The following is a 22972-nucleotide window of genomic DNA, read 5'->3' on the forward strand; positions in this document are numbered from 1 at the left end:
ACGCTCAACAATTGCCTTCTTCCAAGGTATTGCTAAAAAGCCGCCGGGAATGCTGGTTGGCCGTATGTAATTGAGGGTAAAAGCTTGGTGCTTATGACCTTTCTGATAGATTTGGTAGATGGGCCGCTTAGTTTAGAGTTCAGTTTGCATAGGGCATACGTCACTGCATCAGATTTTGTTTCAATGGAAGCAATGTGTGCCATGGGTTTCCCATTGCTCGTGAGCCAAACCCCCAGCTAGTTATATTTGGTCGTTGTTGCTATTTTCAGGATGTCCAGTCTTCAAGGTTGTCTGAGTTTGTTGGCGTACTTCCCAAATATTACTACCTCTGCCTTTTCCGCCTTTGCCCGTAATTCATTAATGTAGTTATAGCTGATTAGTGCTTCCAGTAATCTTTGCATGCCTGTTTTAATGTGGTCCAATAGCACCATATTGTCCGAGAACTGCATTAAAAATAATCTAGTCAAGCCATTTTTAGGAGATAGAAGGTTAGCCTTGGGTAATGTTTTGCAGAGGTCCGCCATGTATAAATTAAAAAGGGGAGGCACCAGTACGCAGCCTTGTTTCAGCCCTCGGTCTGTTAGGATCTTTTTAGTGGCTGCATTCATCGTGAGTTTCACCCGTACCCAGGTTCCGGTGTAGAGACTGATTATTGCTTTTAGCAGCGTTGAAGGTATACCCCAGTTTTGCAGTTTCCGCCACAGCAGACTCCGGTTAATGCCATCAAATGCCGCAGAGTAATCCATAATACATGAAAGAGTGTTCTACCAAGTAAGCGAGGGCTAAAATGTTATCAGTTGTTGATGCTCCAGGCCTAAAACCGGATTGGTAGGCTGGTAGGATTTCATTGTCATTAGCCCATTCCTGCAGATCTTGCAGAAGGAGGCTTGCATATCCCTTTGCCTCTATGTCCAGGAGAGCAATCAGCCAATAATTTGATGGGTCCCCGGTGTCTCCCTTTTTTTGAATGGGTTGCAGCAAAGAACCTTTCCACGTCTCTGGGACTATTGAGTTGGCCAGGCAGTACTGATAAAGTGGCGTGCTTGAGGTATCTAAAACTAGAATTTCTGGAGACCATTATGGTTGCTGCCGCCATTCCTAAATTTAAAAAAATCCTAATGACTCATGGACTGCCAACTGAACTTGTGACCAACAATGGACCAGAAGCTAATGGAAAATCTGAAAATGTCATGTACACCCTAAAGGGGGTAATCTGTATAGCCAACAAACAGTAAAAGGGCACTGAACTGGTGGGTCTACTAATTCCTGCAAGAATGCCAGTTCCTGTGAGAGCGTTATGGTGGTACACACCTCAGTACCAAGTAAACAGTCATGGACTAGCCCCGATCCTGGCTACAGAGAAAATTGAAGTGCATCAAAGGTATACCCATATGTTTAAAAGAGAACTTCTGCTTACCCCACTTATTTTTCAACAAGTCCGTTTGTGGGTAATATTGTGGGCAAACATAACTTATCTGTTTTTCAACCATTCAGTTGTTTTTTAATGTTGTTTTTATTGAGGTATATGCAATCACACATGCTTTTTCTAACCCCTACTTATAGTGTGCATTTTCCAAAACTGTGCTGTATGCCATAAATAGGTTAATTACATGTACCACTGACAGTAAAGAAACATTCACAAAGACTAATTATTAAGCCTGGGCATAATTGAAATTAGGAGCTTTTACCATGCCTACATGGGTGGGGCAAAGTGTGCTGGGTCAGCATCATTTGTGACGCTTTGTAGTAAAATAAAAACAATCTAAAAACCACATAATTTCCTTCATGTTACTCACTGCTCATTATTCCAAGATGCCCAGGATGTCCCAATGAGAACACATTTAAAGCTTGAAGCCCACTTAGGGCTTCAGGAGGCCGGATACATTCTCCCAAATGACCCCTCTGTCACTCGGTGTGTACGGATTACAAGAAGGGGTAGTTCTCTGGTGTGCTTGGGTTCATGACCCAAAGGATCTGTTTTCAATGCAACATGTTGAAAAGTGCCTGTGATGGGGACCCGCAGTCCTGGGGATGTCTCCCCTGCTTGCCCAGGATAAGAAGCTCTGACTGGGCCTCAGGTCAGAGCTCGGCAGGACCAGGGAATGGGGAAATGCCCTGTCCATGTGCTCTGTTCCATTACCCACCATGGCTCTTGTAACATGAGAAGGGGACCCACAAGCCCTAGGCACGGGGTTAAAGGCTCCCTCCTCTAGCCTGACATGTTGCAAAGTGCTGGGGATGGAGTCCTGCAGGCACCAGGAGGTCTTGCCTTCTTGTCTGGGTTCAGAAGCTTCAACCAGGTCCCCGGTCAGAGCCCCAGTAGGCGCACTGCTTGCGATCCTCCTGTCTTGGGCTACCCTTTACAGCCTGATGTTTTGGAAAGTGCCTGGGACGGGGTCCTGCAGGCATCCAGAGGTCTCGCCACCTTGTCTGGGTTCAGAAGCTCTTACCCTGTCCTGGGGCAGTGTCCCTGCAGGCCCAGGGGTGGAGGCCCCCTGAGCTCCCTTGTCTGGCTCACCATGTTGTAAAATGCCCGGTATGGGATCCTGCAGACCTGGGGAGGTTTGCCTTTCTTACCAAGGTCAGAAGCTCCAATCGGGCCCAATGACAGAGCCCTGGTGGGCCCAGGGGTGAAAGATCACATCTCTGGGCTCCCTTCTCTACCGCACTGTGCCGCAAAGTGCGCAAGATGGGAAGTCTCTCCTGCTTGTCTGGGTTCAGAAGCTCTGACAGGGTGTCTAGGTTACAGCGCCCAGCCATGGGCTCCCTTCTCTGGCCCCTTTGTTTCAAAGTACGCGGACAGGGTCCAGAGGCCCAGGGAGGTGTCCTATGCTTGCCCCGGGTTCTGATGTTCTGACCATGCCCACATCAGATGCCCGGGCAGGCCAGAGGGTGGAAGAGCCCACCCGGGGCTCAGTACCCTTGCCTGCCTTGTCTCAAAGTGTGCTGTATGGAGACCTGCAGTCCCGGAGAAGTCTCCCCTGCTTGCCCGGCAGAAGCAGCTCTGACCAGGCTCTGGCCAGAGTTTCAGCTGGCTGGAAGCCTACATTCAAATGCATGGTGTCTACTCAGGGGTGATTTACCCAGCACCATACTTGGATCTCAATAGCCAAGCTGATCTAGCAGTCCAGATGAGGGCTCATTTGACTCTCCAAGCCCGGATGTGTTCACGCTGACAGCCTCCTTTTAATCCATATGCATGGATTACAAAAAAGACAGGCAGGCTTCCTCTGGATTATTAGGGACAACGTATGAGGGACCCCATTGCCATCTGGTCTTTCTCCTTAGGTGCCACAAGGCCCATGGATGGCCTGCTCTGAAGTTCCCAGGGGCCTGAATCCATAGCTGACTTCCAGCCCTGTCCAATGGCCCTTTTGTTAGCTTTGCTTCCCAGAGAACAGGCAGAGATGTGAAACTGACATCCCCATGCACGGCAGCCTGCTCAGGGGTGGCATAGCCAGCACTGTACTGGGATCGCAGTAGCTGGGCTTTATTGACGGTCCATATGAAAGAAACTTTGACTCTCCAAGCTTGGATGTGTTCACTCCAATGCCCCCCATTCATTCCGTGTGCATGGATCACAGGCAAGGCAGGTAACCTTCCTCTGCAATACTAGGGACATAGTATTAGAGGTCCCATTGTGCTCTGGTCTTTCTCATCAGATGCCACAAGGGCTCTGGCTGGCCTTCCCTGTGGTCTCAGGGTCTTGCGTCCATGGCTGCCTTCTAGCCCTGTCTTATGGGCTGTTACTCTGAGCCAGACTTCCCGGAGAGCAGGCAGGTTTGCGAAGCTCACATCCCAGTCAGGGTGGCCTGTTAGGAGACGGTTTAGTCAGCACCTTACAATGATTATTTATGTTCAGAAACTCTGACTCAGCCCTGGTTCTGAGATTCAATTGGCCAAAGGGTGGCAGCCCTGCCATTGGACTCTCTTTCCTGGCCAGCTGTATTACAAAGTGCCCAGGATAGGGTCGCACAGGCCCAGGGAGGTCTCCTATGCTTGCCTTGGTTCAGAAGCTTAGAGCGAGGCCTGCTTCACCCCATAGTCTCTTGCTTGATACCCAGCTTGGGCTCTGTGAACCTGGGCCTCAGAGTTCCTGTCCTCTCTAATGATGAGTGGAATGATTTTACATAAGATACAGTGCAACGAGATTGTAGTCCTTTGAGGTAGGATATCTGGTTGTGTGCGATGTTTTACTATGGCATGCCCAAATTGCAAGGCTGCTCTGGAAGTCCTGATGAGGGCTCATTATATTCTTCAATCTCAGGTAGGGTTCCCGGAAGTCAGGTGTATTTTCTCTGACTGCCCCCTATGTCACATGGTGTGCAAGGATTATGAGAGAAAGGGGTAACCTTGCTCTGGATTAGTAGGGACAGGGTACTCGGGAACCACTCCTTGTGTGGTTGCTCTTACCTGGGTACTGCCCAAGTCTGCAGGTGCCTTCCAGCCCTGTCTGATGGGCCTTTCCTCCAAGTATGCTTACTGGCGAGCAGATAGAGATGGAAATCTGACATCCCAGTGTAGGGCAGTCTGCTTGAGGGGGTGGTTTTCCCAGCACTGTACTATGATTGTGCTGGCCAGCCTGAGCTGGAAGTCCCAATGACTGCTTATATTACTCTCCAGCTCAGCGGGGCTCCAAGAGATTGAATGTGTTCAGTCTGAAAGACCACTTACACTGAGGTATGCATGGATTACAAGAAAGCCAGGCAGCCTTCTTTAGGGTTATTAGAGACAAGGTATAAAGGGCCCCATAGCCCTTTCTATCTTTCTCTCGAAGGTGTTTCAAGGGCTTGGGCTGGCCTGGACTCCAGTCCCAGGGGCTGAGTCAGTGGTTGTTTTCCAGCTCTGCATGATGAGTCTTTCCTCTGAGCGTTGCTTTCAAAAGAGGAGGCAGAGATGTGAAGCTGACATTCCTATGCAGGGTGGCCTGCTCGAGTAGGGGATGGGAGGTGGAGCAGCTTCATTTTGGCTCCTCCCTTATACGTCATATCTGTATGTTGATTTTTGCACTTATTATGTTTTGTGTGGTCTAACATTCTAATAAACAATGGAGTTTCAAATGCATTTCTTAAATATGCCATAATATAACCAAAATAGAATCATTTAATGCGTGCATACTAATGTTGAAGTTTTTTCATAAACATCTAGTTCTCTTTCATAGCTACATAAATGTTTTAAGATATAAAACAGTTATATGTAACCCATACTTTATTTCACATAATATTTGTTACATGTATTAAATGTGAATGTGCTTGCACCTATATTCAAATGGCAAGAGCACTTTAATTGTTGTGCTAACTTACATAATCGAGAGTCCCTAAATTCCTGAGTTTCTACATTTAACTTTCATGTGGGATGTGCTTTGCTTACATGTTCTGTCCTCTGCAGGTGCTGACACAAAGCTTTGTTAGATAGTGAAAAGGCATTGTTTAGTTGTAGCAATAGTAAGATGTGGGAGGTTCCTTTTGACAAGAAGACAAGCTAACGAAGTTGGAGACCAGTTTTCATGTGTGGCTTCATGCTGTACATTCTATGAATTTGAAGTACTTCACGTAAGACCTCATAAAGCTGACACCTGTTCTTTGCTTACACTAGAATAATCAGGATTTTCCTATTTTAGGAAAAAGTAGGTCTTTCGATTTCTTCATATCTACTAATGACTAGGCATAAGGATTGAACTTTGCAGTTCAATTTTCAGATCCTCTTCTTCATCTTTTGTATAGCAACCACCAAGTTTTCTGGGTTGCTTCTAATTGTTTAGGCTGAATTTCGTTAGGAAATTCTGACTTATTCTTGTGATATTATACTTTTATAATATGCTGCTGACTCTCATCTATATTATTCTATTTCTGAGTTTGTAATAAAACTCTTTAACTTCATCTGGTAGTCCTGGCTTTATTGCATGACTGCATTCGTTCATTTGGTCTGATAATTGGAAGGGATGCTAGCTCCCACTTACTTCTAAAGCAACTAATAAAACGTTCACACACTGAAGAGAAGAAAATTAACAGGTTCTGAGCTTTCACAGTGGTCTAGCCATCACTGTACTTTGATTGTTTGGTCACACGTGGTTCATGCAGGTCTCTTCCCCATACTTGCATCATCTGACACCTTTCTCAACTCTTCCCTCGGACTCTTCCAATCCAAAACCCCCTTTTACTCACCCAAAAGCCTACTGCTATGACCTCCAGAAAATCAGCCCTGGTAGGAGGTGGATGGTTGATGTGCAGTTGGGGCAACCCTCCCTCATTGCCCGGTACCAGGTGGACTGTTCCCAGGTGGCCAGGCTGAGGTTTGAAGACTTGTGTGGACCTGTTCAGGAGGGATGGTGGTGGAGCTTCTTTCCTATGCTGCTTTGACAGCCTCTTACTTGCTTGCTGTGACGGCGGGGTGGGGCTCCTAGGCCAATTACCTGGAAACACTTTTTTAAATTGTGGAGGCCAACTTCCAGAGTGGAATCGTGACAGGGTGCTGGGCTATCTCACTGTGCAGGTGCTAGATCATTCTCAATACGGGTTTGAGAAGGATATGGAACGGAGACAGCTATGGTCATGGCGGCGGAGAAACTTAGGACAATACTAGATTCAGGGGGTAAGGCCACCTAGATTTTGTTAGACCTATTGACGGCCTTCGACACGGTGAACCAAGCAATACTAGACAGTAGACTGGTGGAGCTGGGGATCAGAAATTCTGCGCTCGCGCTGGTACTATCCTACCTAGCCGACAGAACCTTCTCTATTGAACTGGGAGCCTTCTCTTCTCTTAGCCCCACATTATTCAATGTAAATGTGGTGCCCTTGGCATCGATCATCAGGCAGTTTGGGTTCTCGGTTGCCTCCAATGCTGATGACACCCAATTGGTGGTGTCAGTCTCAAGCAACGTGGAGGAGACCACTGACCGTTTTAACAGCTGCATGCTTAAAATCAACCAGTGGATGCTGTCAAACTGCCTGCAACTGAACGGAGGAAAAACGGAAGTCTTTCTGTTGGCCCCAAATTCATCCTTCTGGTCACCCAGATAGTGGCCTGCCAATCTGGGTGATTGTCCAACCCCAGTGGCCAACGTTAAAAATCTTGGAGTCATCTTTGATGTCAAATTAACATTCAATAGTCAGATCAATAGGCTCTCCTCCACCACCTGGTTCATCTTAAAAATGTTCAGAAAAATCAGTCCCTTTATCCCACCTGACACAATCAAAACTTTGGTTACAGCCTTGGCTCTTTTGCGTCTGGATTATGGGAATACCCTATACATGTGGATTCAATCCCAACATTTACTTAGACTGCAGCATTTGCAGAATGCTGCAGCCAGATTAGTACTAGTTCAAATCAGTCCCCCACAGTCTAGGAGTCCTCCATTGGCTCCCAGTGGAAAAACGGATTGAGTTTAAATCCTAATGTCTGGCCTTCAAAGCTCTACAGGGTACAGGGCCACAATTCTTGAGGATACACCTAGAATGGTATACTCCGGCCAGAAGTTTAAATATCTACTTATACAAAACTTTTGCAGACACCCATGTTTAAGGAGGCACGCTGGGATGGAAGAAGCTTCTTGTTGGGAACAGTGAAGATCTGGAGCCAGCTTCTCATTTCTATTAAGAGCAGCTCTTCAATCTTATCCTTCCGAAAGGTGCTAAAAATCTGGCTGTTTAACAACTGATCCATCTTGTACATACTGCCAGCACCGCTCAGATCTTCTGTTTCTAGCGCCAAGACGCCCTAGAGCATTCGCTCCGCTCTACCAATAGGCCAATCAAATTAAATAAATCAAAATAGGTGGTGGATGGCTGGTGCTGACTTCCTACCACCTTTCTTTCACCTGCAGGTAGGTGACCACTGCTAATGCTGTCTGTGACTCTTGGTGGTGGATCACTCAGCTCACGCATTGATGAAGAACACAGCCAGCTGTGAGCATTAGTGTGAATTTTAGGACACATTGATCTTCGATACATCAAATGCGGCCTTGAGTTCATCCCTAGCTATGCCTGTCTGAGGGTAGCTTGGACACCATTCTTGTTTGGGCTCTCCTAGGCTACGGTTGAGGCTGTCACTGAAGGCTCTGCTCGATTCATCCTTCCAAGGTCAGACCCACGATTCCCCATCGCACGTCCCCGCCCAGTCCCATGGCAGAAGTATGCCAGCAGTGCAGCTGGCCTTTCTTGCCTTTGTGGGTGCCCATTCTGCCCTGGGGCCAGCAAAACCCAGCGTTCCTGGAAGTTTGCTGTCCGTAGCTGTCTACTGTGGCCCATGACTGCCCGTATGCACTGCCTTGGGAGCCCACTTTTGCAGCTGGGCTGGGAAGGTCCCCTGCCTGCCTGTGGGTGCTGGTTTCCATGCTGGCACCTGCGAGCTTTGATCTTCGATCTGGGAAATTGTTTGCTGCTGTGACTCCCCTGTGCACTCACTGTGCGAAGGATAGTCTCTCCCTTCTGGTACTCATGGAAGTGATCTGGCTTTCCCACACTACGACATCCAACTACAACCTCAGATCAGACATAGTGACCAGCTTCATTTCAGCAAATTGCTAAGAGCAGCAAAAGAAACTAACCAGGATTCCCTCAGTATTGGAGAGTGAAGAGGTACGTGCCCAGCACTGAATCTCTGCCCAGAGGAGGGGCAGAAAATGTGTCGTACAGAAGACTGATTCCTCAGCGTAACTGAGGGGGCCCAAGGCAAGGCTCCGTCCTTATATTGTTTTATGGCTTTAACAGCCCACGGCACGATAGTAGCAGGTCTTCTTGGAGCCTGGTTGCTTGGGAATGCAGCCCAAAGAGGTTAATAGGAGCGCACGACCAATAGCCAATAAGTATTGTAAGGGAAAGTTGAAAATAACTTTGTAGAGAGAGTTCATGAGGATATGAAACCACTGAGAGGTAAACAGGTGGGTTCCACCAAGTTCACTCGGATTAAACATGGCAGGAATGTCAGTCCCCTAGGAGGGAGAATCCCCTCCATGGGAATGCCACCTGGAGACACTGAGCCCCCGCAGGGCATATTTCCTCTGCAGTGGAGCAGTGCTATGGGCTCAGGGTCACTTGGGAGACTCCTGGGTGGCAGGTAGCTCTCTGCTCCAGTGGAAAGTGTTACAAACCCCCTTGGCAGCAGCTTCTTCTTGCCTGCAGGGCCAAGGAACATTAACTGCCTCTGTGGTTTTCCCTGGCACCTGCAACGGCCCCTATAAGGGTGTTCCATGGAGCGGAAGGGGTACAGGCCTCCCTGCATGACTGTCGACTTGGGTGGACTGTGCTCATGTGCTCTGGCTGCATCGTGCAGCTGGACAGAGATGCCCATGCTGGGTTCCCGGGGCCTCATTTATGAAAAGTGACGCATCGCTGCGTGAAAACAGCGATGCGTCACTTTTCACTGCGCACTCCTTGCGACACCAATGATGCGTCATATTTAATGTATGACACATCATGTCGCAAGGACTTACAGATACGTCAGTATTTCTGACGCATCTGTAAGCGCAAAAGTGACGCATTGCTGGAGTGTGTCACAAAAGTGACGCAACTCCAGCAATGCGTCCTTTCACATGGGAAAAGCCCCATGTGAAAGGGCTTGCGTCAGTCTTACGCCTGCTGTGAGGCAGGCGCAAGATTTTGACGCAACAGCATCCTAAAAGTGATGCAGTGAAATCTCATAGATTTCACTGCGTCACTATTACGAGGCTTTTTGCGGGGGAACGCCCCCTCTGCAAACATTATACCTGACGCAGGTATAATGTGGCGCAGGGGTTTAAAAAGTGACGCATCTACCTAGATGCGTCACTTTTTAAATATGGCGCAACAAGGCGCATTTTGTACGCTGCTAGTGCTTCACAAAAAGTGACGCACCGGCGGCGCAAAACTGACACAAGGCCTCATAAATAAGGGCCCAGGGGTCTACAGTGATGTTGATCACCCACCTGGCCCATCTTGAAACAAGAACCAAGGAGTCTAAAATGTGTGCCAGTTGGAAGTCCAATCAAAACCCTGTGGCGCAATGAATGTGAGGGCTGCACATGCTGGTGGAGGTGTGATTCCATTGCATCCTTGTGGTGGGTGTACCACCATCCTGTCTTGCCTGCTCTATCAGGGACTTGGAGCATGAACTCGTGTGACAAGACATGAAAGATGGTAAACTGTGTCTGGGCAGGCTGAAGGCAGAAGTGGAAGACTATTGAAGTCCTGAGACGCAAATTGATTGTTATAGTCTGCGTTAAGGGGCGAAAGGCTAATTGAACCTTATAGTAGCTGGTTGCCTCCAAAGTTCCTTCAGTGTAGATGGTGCTCAGAAACTCCAGTTTTATCTGGCAAAGCAAATGATTAGAGGTCTTGTGGCTGAAACAATGTCAACCTATTCTCAAACTTTAAATGTGTAAGATGCCCGGTGTGGAGCCAGGCATCGAATTCGAACACCTAATGGGCCACTTTGGTTAGCAGAACTGGTGCTGTTGGATGAACCAAATGCTCAGTGAAGGCGCCGGATTCCAACACTCATCAGATCCCAGAAAAGGTCTTGGTTGATAAAGATAACAGAATGGTGACAATGGAAGTTGGAATCCACAAAGGTGTGTGTTGAATTAACTACCCCTGAAAATGGATGCCGCTAGAGCATTGGGTCCATATTGGTGTTGCTGAAAGCCAGGGAGCTCAGCTGTGATGAGTAGGAGGGTCTCTAAGGTGCGCATGGAAGTACGGGGCGAGATCCCAGGTGGAACTGCCAGAGATGCCGATCTTGGTGGTAGTAGCAAATATTCAAATGAGAACTTTGAAGGTCGAAGTAGAGCAGGGTTCCATGTCAACAGTAGTTGAACATGGGACAGTGTGTCCAAAGAGATGGGTGAGTGCCATTCAGAAGGGATGGGTGAGGGCCTCTTTGCCCTTGGCTGATCAAAAGGATGTCAGGATCAGACCCGAAACCTGGAGTGGGTGAGATAAGTAGTGTCCAGTGACTTAATGCAAATAATCCCGGAGAAGCCAGCCGAAGCCTTGTAAGAGTTCTCTTTTCTTTGGAAAGGACAGGGCTCACCCCAAGAGAGGTCCAAGCCTTCGAAAACATTGCTGTTCTGGCAGTGTTTGGTGAGCTCTCACTGACCCTTGAAATTCTGAGGGAAAAATGCAGATTCTGCGTAGAACCGTAACCAAATCTGCACCAGGCTTCTAAGAGGGCATGTACAAAGGAATGGGAAGTCAGCAGGTCAGATCCATAACAGCATGCTGAACAGCTCCCATAATATCCCTGTAGAGGCGACAGAAGCCAAAACTTTAACTTGGGAGAACTAGGCCCTGCAGGCTAAGACTCTAGGCAACGGGCACGGCAACCTCACCCATCTGGGAAAGGGTGGCGTTAGACTGGCAAAGTGTCTTGGGTTCCTGTAGGCTGAACAGCTCCAGATCTCCCCTGTGGGAGGAAGGCAAAGCCATGGCTTTCACCTGGGAAGCCCGATACCTGCAGGCCAAAACTCCAGGCATCATATAGAGCCACTGTACTTATCCAGGCCAGGGTGGCCTCATACGGGGAAGGAGTTTTGTGCTCATGTGGGGAATGAGCTCCTGTAATCCGCTGTGAGAGGCAGGCAAAGCCATGTATTTCAGCTGGGAAGCCCGGTCCCCACAGACCAGAGCTCCAGGTACCAGGCAGGGCTACCTTCCCTATCCGGGTTAGGGTGGCGTCAGCCTGGGGAGGAGTCTGGGGCTCCTGCAGGCTCATCCGCTCCTGTAATCTCCCCATAGCAGGTCCGGTCCTTGCAAGTTGGTGGTTCCAGCCAGAAGGTAGCGGCTACTACCCAGGGCAGAGTGGCTTCCCACCCACAATTGTTTGCCAGGTATCAAGATTTTCACCAGTTAGCTTGTCAACTTTGTGTTGGCAAATATGTCACCAAAGGCATTTCATTCTCAAGGCCGCCAATGTGAGAGTATGGGTGTGCCTAGTCAGTTAATCATGTTACCAGCTCAGCTGTCCTAATTTAAAATACATACATGCCTTCTATTTATGCAGAGATGGAAGAATGAATGGTATGTAGAGTTTCTAGGGGTATGCTATATCAATCATAACATAAAGCACCTTAAACTTTTACATTTTCTCTTTTTTTCCATTCAGCATTGTTGTTTTATGATGTCTTTAAATGCTTACTATTCAGAAGCAGCAACACATTGAACTCGTAAAATTCACTTGGCTTTGAGGAGAGCTGATCTTCATCCAAATTGCTGGCTTCATATTTGAGAGGTTTTAATAAAAGTAATGTGCTCAAATATTGCTTAGAGGAGTGTGGATTTTCACTTCATCTCTTTCTTGGCAGACCTCTTAACATTGGGATTTTGGACATATTACGGACAAGCTAATATGTAGTTTAGGAAATTAGTATTTAGCTTGCAGAAATACAAGCTTTTAACTGTGTTGGTTGGCAATGGCTGAAAATTGTATTTATTGTCTCCCCTTGCAAAATACAGAAAGAGATTCATGTTCTTCAATATTCTGATAAGCAGCCATTTTTTCGCCAATAGTTCTAATTTTCTGTTTTATAATTTATGAAACTGCTACCAAATGTAAAGTAATCTCTGCATATAGGGAACTTAAGGCTCTGCCGGCTAGCGCTGATATTTGTGTCAACATACTTGACAGTAACCCATTTGGCAGTGAGTTGGCATACATGCCATGTCCCTAAAAGCAAATCACTTGAAGTATGACAACTCATATACTTAGGCAGGGCCCTATTACGTACTAAGTTAAATGTGCAGAAATTGTCAAAATCCTTTCCTGAAGTTTTTATCTAGTTATATAGGAAGCATTTTAATGTAAAGATGAACACTCCACAATTGAGTAACAAGTAGTTTAATAACACCCAACAGGGAGGCAAGTCGTTCAGTCTCTTGACCAAGTTACAACTCCCAAACTCTCCCCACATCACATTACAACCTATGACCTAGTTACATTCTTAACAAGGAATGTACACAATTAAAGGTGAAGATACAACACATCTCCCTTATTATAATAACAAAACAATGAGGAATAATAAACAAGAAGAAGAAGCGAACAAAGTAAAAAGGCACAGGAAAAGATAAAGAGAACTAAAGAAAACAGTCAGAAATACAAAGGTCAAAAAGAAACACAGAAACAATTCACTTAGAACAGTAATCTTGAAGATACAAAGGAGGTCTTCTAGCTCTTGTGCTTGTGCTGCGAAAAGGAACATTCTGAGGTAAGTGATTAGAAATTTTTTTCCTCACAAAACGTCAGAACCAGGAACATTCTGAGGTAAGTGATTAGAACATTTTTGACTCACAAAACCGTCGGAACCAGGTTTCACAACACCATCCCCCTTCGCACACCTTGATAAACGAGACATACTCCAAACATCTCCCCCAACAAGCATAACCACATTCTTCATGACCTTAACAATGCGCCTAGGCCCAAAATACTTGGACTCACCCTTTGGTGACGAAGCTGCCTTTTTAATGAAAACAAAATCACCCACTTTCCAACAAACACTCTTCGCCCCTCTTAATACATCGAACCTTCGCTTGTACTTCTCCTGATAGTTTTCCAACCTCCAATCATTGACCACACAACCCCTATCCTTCACCGAAAGCCACAAAGGATTAAGCTTAGAACCAGCAACCCTACCTTTCAGTTTCTTAAAACGTGACAAACCAGTCACGCTGTTAGGAGTGTTTCTGTGCGCCCACAGTTTTTCCCTGAGAATAGGTTTTAGTGGAAGCCTTCTTTCCAAAGCAGTCTGGGCACAAGCTCTAATTAACCTACTCATGCTCTCCACCAAACCATTGGCCTGTGGGGAGTAGAGAGCAGTCCTATGGTGGGTGATGTATAAATCTCTCAAAAAGTCCGACATTTCCTGGAAGGTGAATTGAACACCGTTATCAGAGACCAAAACGTCAGGCACCCCTTCACAAGTAAAAGCATCCTTCAAAAATTCAATTACATTCCTACTCAACACGGAGCCCATGCAAGAAGCAGACAACCACTTCGATGTATAGTCTACCAGAACAACAACAAACCTCTCAGAAGGAGCCAGATTCTCGAAAGGTCCAATGATGTCCACAGCCACTTCAGACCAAGGACGCTCAGGTATAGCAACAGGGGAAAGAGGGGCGGTGCTCACTTTTCTTGACTTATCATTACCTGCACAAATACTGCAGTCCCTCACAACAATCTCAACCTCACGGTCTAATTCAGGCCACCAATAGGATTCCCTGACTCTCGCCTTGGTGAGACTACGACCAAGATGTCCCTCATGTGCCAAATTTATTATCTTCTCCCTCCTCCCAAAAGGGGGAATCAACCTGTCGCCTCTGAACAATTCACCTTGAACAATGTTCAACTCATCTCTCACATTCCAATAACCCTTAGCAGGATCAGGAACGTCTTTCAAAACAGGCCATCCACTTACCGTGGATTCCAAAACAAAATCTCTGGCCGGATCATTAGAAAAGCTATCCCTCCATTCTACTTCATTCAATGCTGATTCCCTCACCCATGAAACAACAGGAAGCTCAAAATCACACACAACCAACTTATCAAGGGGTGATCTAGAAAGAAAATCAGCAGGAATATTTTTAAGTTCAGGTAAGTATTCCACACAGAAATTGTATTCCATGAGTCCTTCGACCCACCTCTTAATCCTTGGAGTTGTACATTCTACATTTCTACAAGAAAACAACTGCACCAGAGGTTTGTGATCAGACCTGACCACAAAAGGTAAACCCCACAAATAAAATCTGAAATGCTTGATGGCCCAAAAACAAGCTAACGCTTCACGCTCTATAACCGAATAGCGCTCCTCAGCACCCTTCAGAGAACGTGAGGCGAATCCAATGACCCTCTCCGAACCATCCACCAACTGAGATAGAACAGCCCCCAAACCACGTATACTTGCATCAGTAGACAAAATTGTTTTCTTGTGCACATCAAAATGCCCCAAAGTTGGCATTTTTGCGATCCCAGACTTAACAGTTTCAAAAGCTCCTGAACATTCCTTGTCCCAATTGAAAACCACACCTTTTTTCAAAAGAAGTCTAATAGGCTGCATCACGCTAGCAAAATTTTGAATAAATTTTGAATAATACTCGGATAACCCATTGAAAGATTTCACTTGATCCTTGTTAGAAGGGGGTTGGACTTGAAGAATAGCCTCCGCCAGATCAATCTTGGGACTGATACCCTCCCCGGATATATTGTGCCCCAAATAAGACACAGATTTTACTCTGAATTTGCATTTCTCACGTTTCAAAGTCAAACCAGATTCCTTGAGTCTAGATAAAACTCCAAATAAGATGTCATCATGCCTGCCAACATCATTCCCGTACACCAGAATGTCGTCCTGAAAGAACAAAACTGAATCAATTCCAGATAAAACATTCTTCATGATCATCTGAAAACAAGCAGCTGCACTAGCTAGCCCAAAAGGCATCCTGATAAATCTGTAAGCACCAATAGCAGTTACAAAAGATGTTAAATGCCTTGATTCCTCATGCAACAAAACTTGGTGGTACGCTGCTGACAAATCCATAACGCTAAACACAGTAGCCCCACCCAACTTGGTCAAAATCTCATTTATATTAGGCAAAGGCTGCCTGTCGACCCAGATTGAACCATTTAGACTCCTGAGGTCCACACATAACCTAATTTTGGTACCCTTGTCCTTAGGTGCCAAAACAATTGGCGCAAGCCATTCTGAAGATTCTATTTCCTCGACCACACCCAGCTTCAACAGCCTATGAATTTCATCTTGAAGTGGTTTCAACATAAGATTTGGCACTTTTCGAACTTTGTGTACTATAGGTTTTGCATTCCCTTTCAAAATAATCTTATGCTTGAAACCTTTCAAAAGACCCAAATCATCACTAAATACCTCAGGAAATTTTTCAAAAATGTCTAAAAAATCACCTAAATGAGAGACCAACATAACCTGTTCAGGAGCATTGGGATTCAAAGTAATCCCCAGGTTTCTTTGATGACGCCATCCAAGAAGATTATCCCCCCTTTTTGCAACATACACTTTTCCAACAGTTTCTCTACCCTTAAAAGTAATGGTCTGGATGGAGTACCCAATCAAATCAATCTTTTGCTTTGCATACCCGACAGGATTAATGTCAGGAGCCAAAAGCTTGACCTTGTCTCCCTCAAAATTTGAAAACCAAAATGTATCACTAATAAGAGTGAAAAGTGAACCGGAATCAGCCAGTACAGGGACAACCTTGTTGGCAATATGAATGTCACAAGAGGGCATACTTACAACATCATCATCAACTTGATTCACACCATTAACAACATCATCCTGCAAATTAGTGATGCAATGAATGGAATCCTGAGAGTACTCTTCTTCGTCGTCTACAAAATTAACTTTGTTGTTTTTACACATCCTTGCATAATGGCCTTTCCTACCACAGTTCCTGCAAACGGTACTTTTGGCAAAACAGTTTGGATAGTCCGGTCCATGTTTCTCACTTCCACATCTGGGACATCTAAATTTATTTTCCCTGTTAAAACTGTAGTTTTGTTTAGGTCTTTCAGTTTTTAAAGTGGTCTTCTCTTGCTTTGAAGGAATTTTACTTACAGCAGCAACACTTATTTCCGGTTGAAAGATTGGTCGATTTACATTACCTATACTGGAAACAGGATCAGTTTGAGTAGGATCCTTCCCAATCTCCTTAACCCAAGTAGAGGTATGCTCAACACTCTCAACAATAAGTATGGCCTCTTTCAAATTTGGATTTTTCGATAAAAGTTTTTCCTGAATCTTTTGATCATTAGTGCAATGAACAAGTTGATCACGAATGAGAGAGTCAGTCAACAGTTCAAATTTGCAAGTTTGCGCAAGAGATTTAAGTGCTGCCACATAATTTCCAACTCTTACCCTGTGTACGCATAAAAAACTTATGTCTCTCCATGACAACATTAATTTGTGCACCAAAATGATTCTTTAAAAGGAGTACACTCATTTCGTACACATCAGAAGGTTCACCGGCACCCCTACCAATAGGTATAGGATCCAAACTATCGTTGATGTTCCTTCCTTCAATACCTAAATTGTTCAACAAAACAGCCTGTTTCCTGACCGCAGAAAACCTTTCACCACCAATAGCAAGCAAATAAGAGTCAAAAATTGGCTTCCACTTTTTCCATGGTAAAATCGGTTCACCTTGTTCACTCAAAAATTGAGGCGGTTGATTCATTCCACTCGCAGAAGATGACATCCTGAAAAGGAACATTAACTAAACAAGCTAACACAACAATCTAAAATAATAATCCAAAATAATGAAGGAAAAATAACAATCAGAAAATAAAGAAGTAAAATCTGCATTTCTCTTTTTTTTTACCCATACAGAAGAGAAAAAAAAAATTGCAAACTTCGCTACTCTTCAGTGGGTACTTCCTTCTTTCTAGCGTACACCATTACTTCCTTCAGTTCACGAAAATGGATAAATGATCATCTGCATTCCTTTCCGTTTTCATCTGGAGTAAACTCCGCCTCTTTTCATTCTCCTTTTGGTCAAACTGCGCTTCAAATCGTTTTAATAACTTGCCTCAATCCAAATAACGATATACGAATGAAAGTCAAACCACGGAGCGCACTTCCGCAAGATGCGTGCAAACGAGCGTGCGCGTCACTACGGAGTACATGTGACGAACAAGGAAACGTGGCTGCTCTTCAATGCGGAGGCCGCAACTGAACGTCATAGAATGTGAAAAGACGCTCATGCACAGCTCGCGCAGAGCATTTAAAACACGCAGCTTTAAGAAGGTAGGCACTTCTGCAGAATATTATAATGAAGTAAATACTTCTAAAATGTACTTGCCGCATATGATAGCGCCGCTTCTGGGATCAGGTCAAAACTTCAAAAATCACTCGAAGAAGATCGAAAATCTTCAGATAAACAATTAACCCACTACCGCACCGTAGTGGTCCTGGAAATCCTTAAATCCAAATTACGCAGGGTTCTTCATCACCTGTTGGGCTCATCGTTGCCAGTAATGTAAAGATGAACACTCCACAATTGAGTAACAAGTAGTTTAATAACACCCAACAGGGAGGCAAGTCGTTCAGTCTCTTGACCAAAGAAATCTCAAACTCTCCCCACATCGCATTCCAACCTATGACCTAGTTACATTCTTAACAAGGAATGTACACAATTAAAGGTGAAGATACAACACATTTCTACCACAAACATTCTACATACTGCACCTCCACGCAGTATATTAGACCATAGGCGGTGGAATGACTCCATGGATCACAGGTGATGCTTATTATTGGAGAAAGAAACAATGAAATGCGTGTATGGATCAGAACATATGCAATGTAAGGCAGATAATGGAGAACACACACGTTTTGGGGGCGGTAGGGGAAGGAAAGGGTAAACTGTGCAATATGTCTTAATGAAAGGCTATTGAGCCACCGGTATTCTAGTCATAAGTGCCAGGTTCTTTAAGTAGGTTTCATTGATTTTAGCCCAGGAAAATCGAAGAAAATTCAGTAGGGTTCTGCACTGATCCAGACCAAGCCTTTGTTGGGTCAAGAGGACTTGGGCCTCTCTGAAGCAGCCATCTAGGCAATTTATGGTGATGTCTTGAATTCAGGAAGAATGATCTGCGACAATAAGGCCAGGTTAGTGACAGGTCCTGGCTTGCAAAACTCTGCGAAGGGAATTAAATTAGGGGTGGACATAACTTTCAGAATCCATGTAGTGTAATCACGCACAATTAAATAAGAATTCTTTGAGATTACACGGAGTTAGCAGAATTACATGAGAAGAGTAATTCACATTTATTGCTATTACTTAGCACAATAATTTCCCCCTCGCTTCCAAAATGGACATGAGGATGCTTTTTGCAGTAAGAAATAGTGCTAAATGCAACAGAACACAAATAGCGAGTGTGAGCAGCCACTCACGCTTGCTAAATGTGTTCTTTTTCCCCAAATTACTCCCTGCATTTAGTGCTATTTTCTAGGATGAATTTTTGCACTAAGAAATAGCGCTAAATGCAGCAGAACACGAATAGTGATCGCGAGTGGCTGCTCATCCTGACTTCCGCTGTAGGAGATCCTTCCAAATTGCGTAAACAAGAGTAAATTATGTAATTAATGGTACTTCTGGTTAAAGAGTAACACCGAATTACCAAAATGACTTTGATTACGGTGTGTTTGGGTGGTGGCAGCTCCCTTATACCTCCGCTTAGCTTGTGGCCATAAATTTAGAGCAGTGGTGATTTTAATACTGAATGATCGAATTTTAAACACTGAAATATCGTATTTTTATGTCTGTGCATTTTACTTTGCCTAATCCTTTTGTTGTGCAGGAACATCGCGGGGGTGCTCTGACTCACCCGTTATTCTTTAACAGCCTCTCCTGGCCCCTTTCACCGCAGCTGGTGCTCCGGTCGTGGCGAAGGTGGGCGGCCATCTTGTGAGTAGTACTTCTCCCCAGCAGAACTGGTGGCAGCGTTCTAGCTGGGGGAGAGAGGACACGGCATAAATTCAGCTGAGGCTGTTAGTCTTTGCGGGGTGTTTGGGTGGTGGCAGCTCCCTTATACCTCCGCTTAGCTTGTGGCCATAAATTTAGAGCAGTGGTGATGTTAATACTGAATGATCGAATTTTAAACACTGAAAGATCGTATTTTTATTTCTGTGCATTTTACTTTGCCTAATCCTTTTGTTGTGCAGGAACATCGTGGGGGTGCTCTGACTCACCCGTTATTCTTTAAAAGCCTCTCCTGGCCCCTTTCACCGCGGCTGGTGCTCCAGTCGTGGTGAGGGTGGGCGGCCATCTTGTGAGTAGTCCTTCTCCCCAGCAGAACTGGTGGCAGCGTTCTAGCTGGGGGAGAGAGGACACGGCATAAAATTAGTATGCCTTCGTCAGCGCGCAGCGGTCGTGCATGGCGGGCGCGCCTTAGGCGCGCCGAAGGTAAGCAAAAGGTCAGCCCGTCTGCACCCGTCCGCGCCTCGGACGTGGCGGACACAGGACGGGCTACCTTACAGATGTGGAGCTCTGATAATACTGCGATTGGCTATACTCGAACGAGTCTGCTGGTGCTCCGCCCGCCGGCTGAGGTAGGATCGAGTTGTGTAAAGATAGATCCAGTTAGCCTTAACTCCTGCTCTGCTTGTGGTTTTTCTTGCAGTACTAATGAGACTATTCTATCAGATTCCACCTTAGGTTTAGGCTCTATTTCTGCTGCTATAATTAATGCTCGCTCAATGAGTAAACATACAGCAGAAATCTTTTCACTATTGGAAGATGGTACATTGGACTTGCTGTTTATCACAGAAACGTGGCTGAATAGCTCATGTGCTCCTGACATTGAGCTGGCCATTCCCAAGTTCAAGTTCAAGTTCATGAATTTGTATAGCGCGCTACTCACCCAGGGGGTCTCAAGGCGCTTGGGGGAGGTGGGTGCATTATTTATCGAATAGCAAGGTTTTAAGTTCCTTCCTAAAGGTAATGTGGTTCTGGGTAATGCAGAGTTGAGTGGGGAGAGAATTCCTGGTCTTGGCAGCCAAGTAGGAAAAGGATCTTCCTCCCATGGTGGATCTTTGGATGCGTGGAACTGCAGCGAGGGCTTGATTGGAGGATCTTAGTTGGCAGGTCGGTGTGTAGAAGGACAGTCATGAGTTGAGGCATTCGGGTCCTAGTTTGTAGAGGGCCTTGTGTGAGTGGGTGAGGAGACAGAACGTTATTCTCTTGTTGACAGGAAGCCAGTGGAGGTCTTTCAGATGACCGGTAATGTGAGCTTCACGCGGGATGTCTAATATGAGTCTGGCTGATGCGTTTTGGATGCGTTGGAGTTTTTTCTGTAGTTTGGAAGTGGTTCTGGCATAGAGGGTGTTTCCATAGTCCAGTCGGCTAGTGACCAGAGCGTGGGTGACAGTTTTTCTTGTTTCGGTGGGGATCCAACGAAAGGTTTTTTTGAGCATACGAAGTACGTTAAAGCAAGAGGATGAGACGGCGTTGACTTGTCTGGTCATCGAGAGGGAGGAGTCTAAGATGAAGCCTAGGTTACATGCGTGGTCTGTGGGTATGGGTGACGTGCCAAGGGCCGATGGCCACCATGAGTCGTCCCAGGCAGAGGGGGATGATCCTAGGATGAGGACTTCCGTTTTGTCTGAGTTGAGTTTTAGGCGGCTGTTTTTCATCGATTCGGCTACTTCTTTCCTGCCTTCCTGAAGATTGGTTTTGGCGGTGTTAGGGTCTTTGGTAAGGGAGAGGATCAGCTGGGTGTCGTCAGCGTAAGAGATGATGTTGAGGTTGTGTTGTCGCGCGATGGATGCGAGAGGGCTCATATACACGTTGAAGAGGGTGGGACTGAGTGATGATCCTCGTGGTACTCCGCAGATGACTTTTGTGGCCTCAGATTTGAATGGGGGAGTTGGACCCTCTCGGTTCTCCCGGCGAGGAACGAGATGATCCAGTCTAAGGCTTTTCCTTGTATTCCGATGTTACTGAGGCGTTGTATGAGGGTGCTATGACAGACCGTGTCGAAGGCGGCGGAGAGGTCGAGTAGGATGAGGGCAACTGTTTCTCCGTTGTCCAGTAGTGTTCGGATGTCGTCTGTCGCTGCAATAAGGGCGGTTTCGTTGCTGTGTTTGGCTCAAAAGCCGGACTGTGAGGGGTCGAGGGAGTTGTTGGATTCAAGGAAGGCGGTGAGCTGTCTCTTGACGGCTTTCTCAATGACTTTGGCAGGGAATGGGAGGAGGGAGATGGGGCGGTAGTTCTTGAGTTCAGAGGGGTCCGCTGTGGGTTTCTTCAAGAGGGCGTTGAGTTCGGCGTGTTTCCAGCTTTCTGGGAAGGTAGCGGAGATGAAGGAGCAGTTGATGACATCAAGGAGATGGGGTGCGATGATGGAATCTGCTTTGTTGAAGATGTGGTGGTGACAGGGGTCTGTTGGCGAGCCTGAGTGGATGGAGTTCATTAGGCGGGTGGTGTCTTCAGTGGTGATCGGGTTCCAGGCATTAAGGATGTTAGAGGGCGGTTTCGGTTCGGAGGTGGGTAGAGTGGACTGTTCTTTGGAAATGTTCTCAAAGCTGTTATGTATGTCGGCTATTTTGTTATAGAAGAAAGAGGATAAGGAGTCGCAGAGTTCTTGGGAGGGAGTAATGTCGTTTGAGGCTGTGGTGGGGTTTGTAAATTCTTTGACGATTTTGAATAGTTCCTTGCTGTTTTGGGCGTTGTTGTCGAGTCGATCCTTGAATGCTGACTTCTTGGTGGATCGGATCAGTTGGTGGTATTTGCGGGTGGCTGTCTTGAAGGTGGTCAAGTTCTCAGCGGTTGGGTTTTTTCTCCAGGTTTTCTCGAGAGAACGGCATAGTTTCTTGGATTTCTTGAGGTCCTCGTTCAACCAGGGGGCTTTTTTGCTGCCCTGTTTGGTTTGGTGGTTTTTCAGGGGTGCTAGTTCATCAGCGCTGAGAGTGATCCATTGTTTGAATTTGGTGGCCGCTTGGTTTGGGTCCGATGAGAGGGCGGGAGGGTTTTGATTGAGCGATGTGAGGAGTTGGTCGGTGGTGATTTTGTTCCAGTTTCTTCGTGGAATAGGTTGTGGGGGGTTGTGGGTCGAGGTGGTTTTGTAGTTGAAGTGAACACAGCTGTGGTCCGTTCATTGGAGAGCTGTGGTGTGATCGAAGGAGATGTGCTTACTGGAGGTGAAGATTGGGTCGAGCGTATGTCCGGCTATATGGGTGGCGGTGTCAACAAGTTGTTTGAGGCCCAGATTGGCCAGGTTTTCCAGAAGGGTGGTGGTGTTGCTGTCGTTTTTCTTCTCCAGGTGGAAGTTGAGGTCTCCCAGTAGCATGTAGTTCTCGGACGCGAGGGCATGTGGGCTGATGAAGTCAGTGATGTCTTCGCTGAATTGTTTACGGGTTCCTGGTGGTCTGTAGATGAGGGTGCCTCTAAGTGTGGTCCTGGGGTCGGTGTGGATCTGAAAGTGGAGGTGTTCGGCGGTTGTAAGGTTATTGTCGAAGCTGGTTGTGATTCTGATGGTG

The 22972-nt window shown here is 46.1% G+C and overlaps 2 pseudogenes; both read left to right on the forward strand.

The window, feature by feature from the left end:
* Nucleotides 1-7853: 7853 nt before the first annotated feature.
* LOC147718750 (5.8S ribosomal RNA) lies at nt 7854-7999 on the forward strand (annotated as a pseudogene).
* Nucleotides 8000-8479: 480 nt separating this feature from the next.
* On the forward strand, nt 8480-11189 carry LOC147718751 (28S ribosomal RNA; annotated as a pseudogene).
* Nucleotides 11190-22972: the final 11783 nt, after the last annotated feature.

The sequence above is a fragment of the Lissotriton vulgaris genome, chromosome 4_1 (genome assembly GCF_964263255.1).
Source record: "Lissotriton vulgaris chromosome 4_1, aLisVul1.2, whole genome shotgun sequence".
In the NCBI taxonomy this organism is placed as follows: domain Eukaryota; kingdom Metazoa; phylum Chordata; class Amphibia; order Caudata; family Salamandridae; genus Lissotriton; species Lissotriton vulgaris.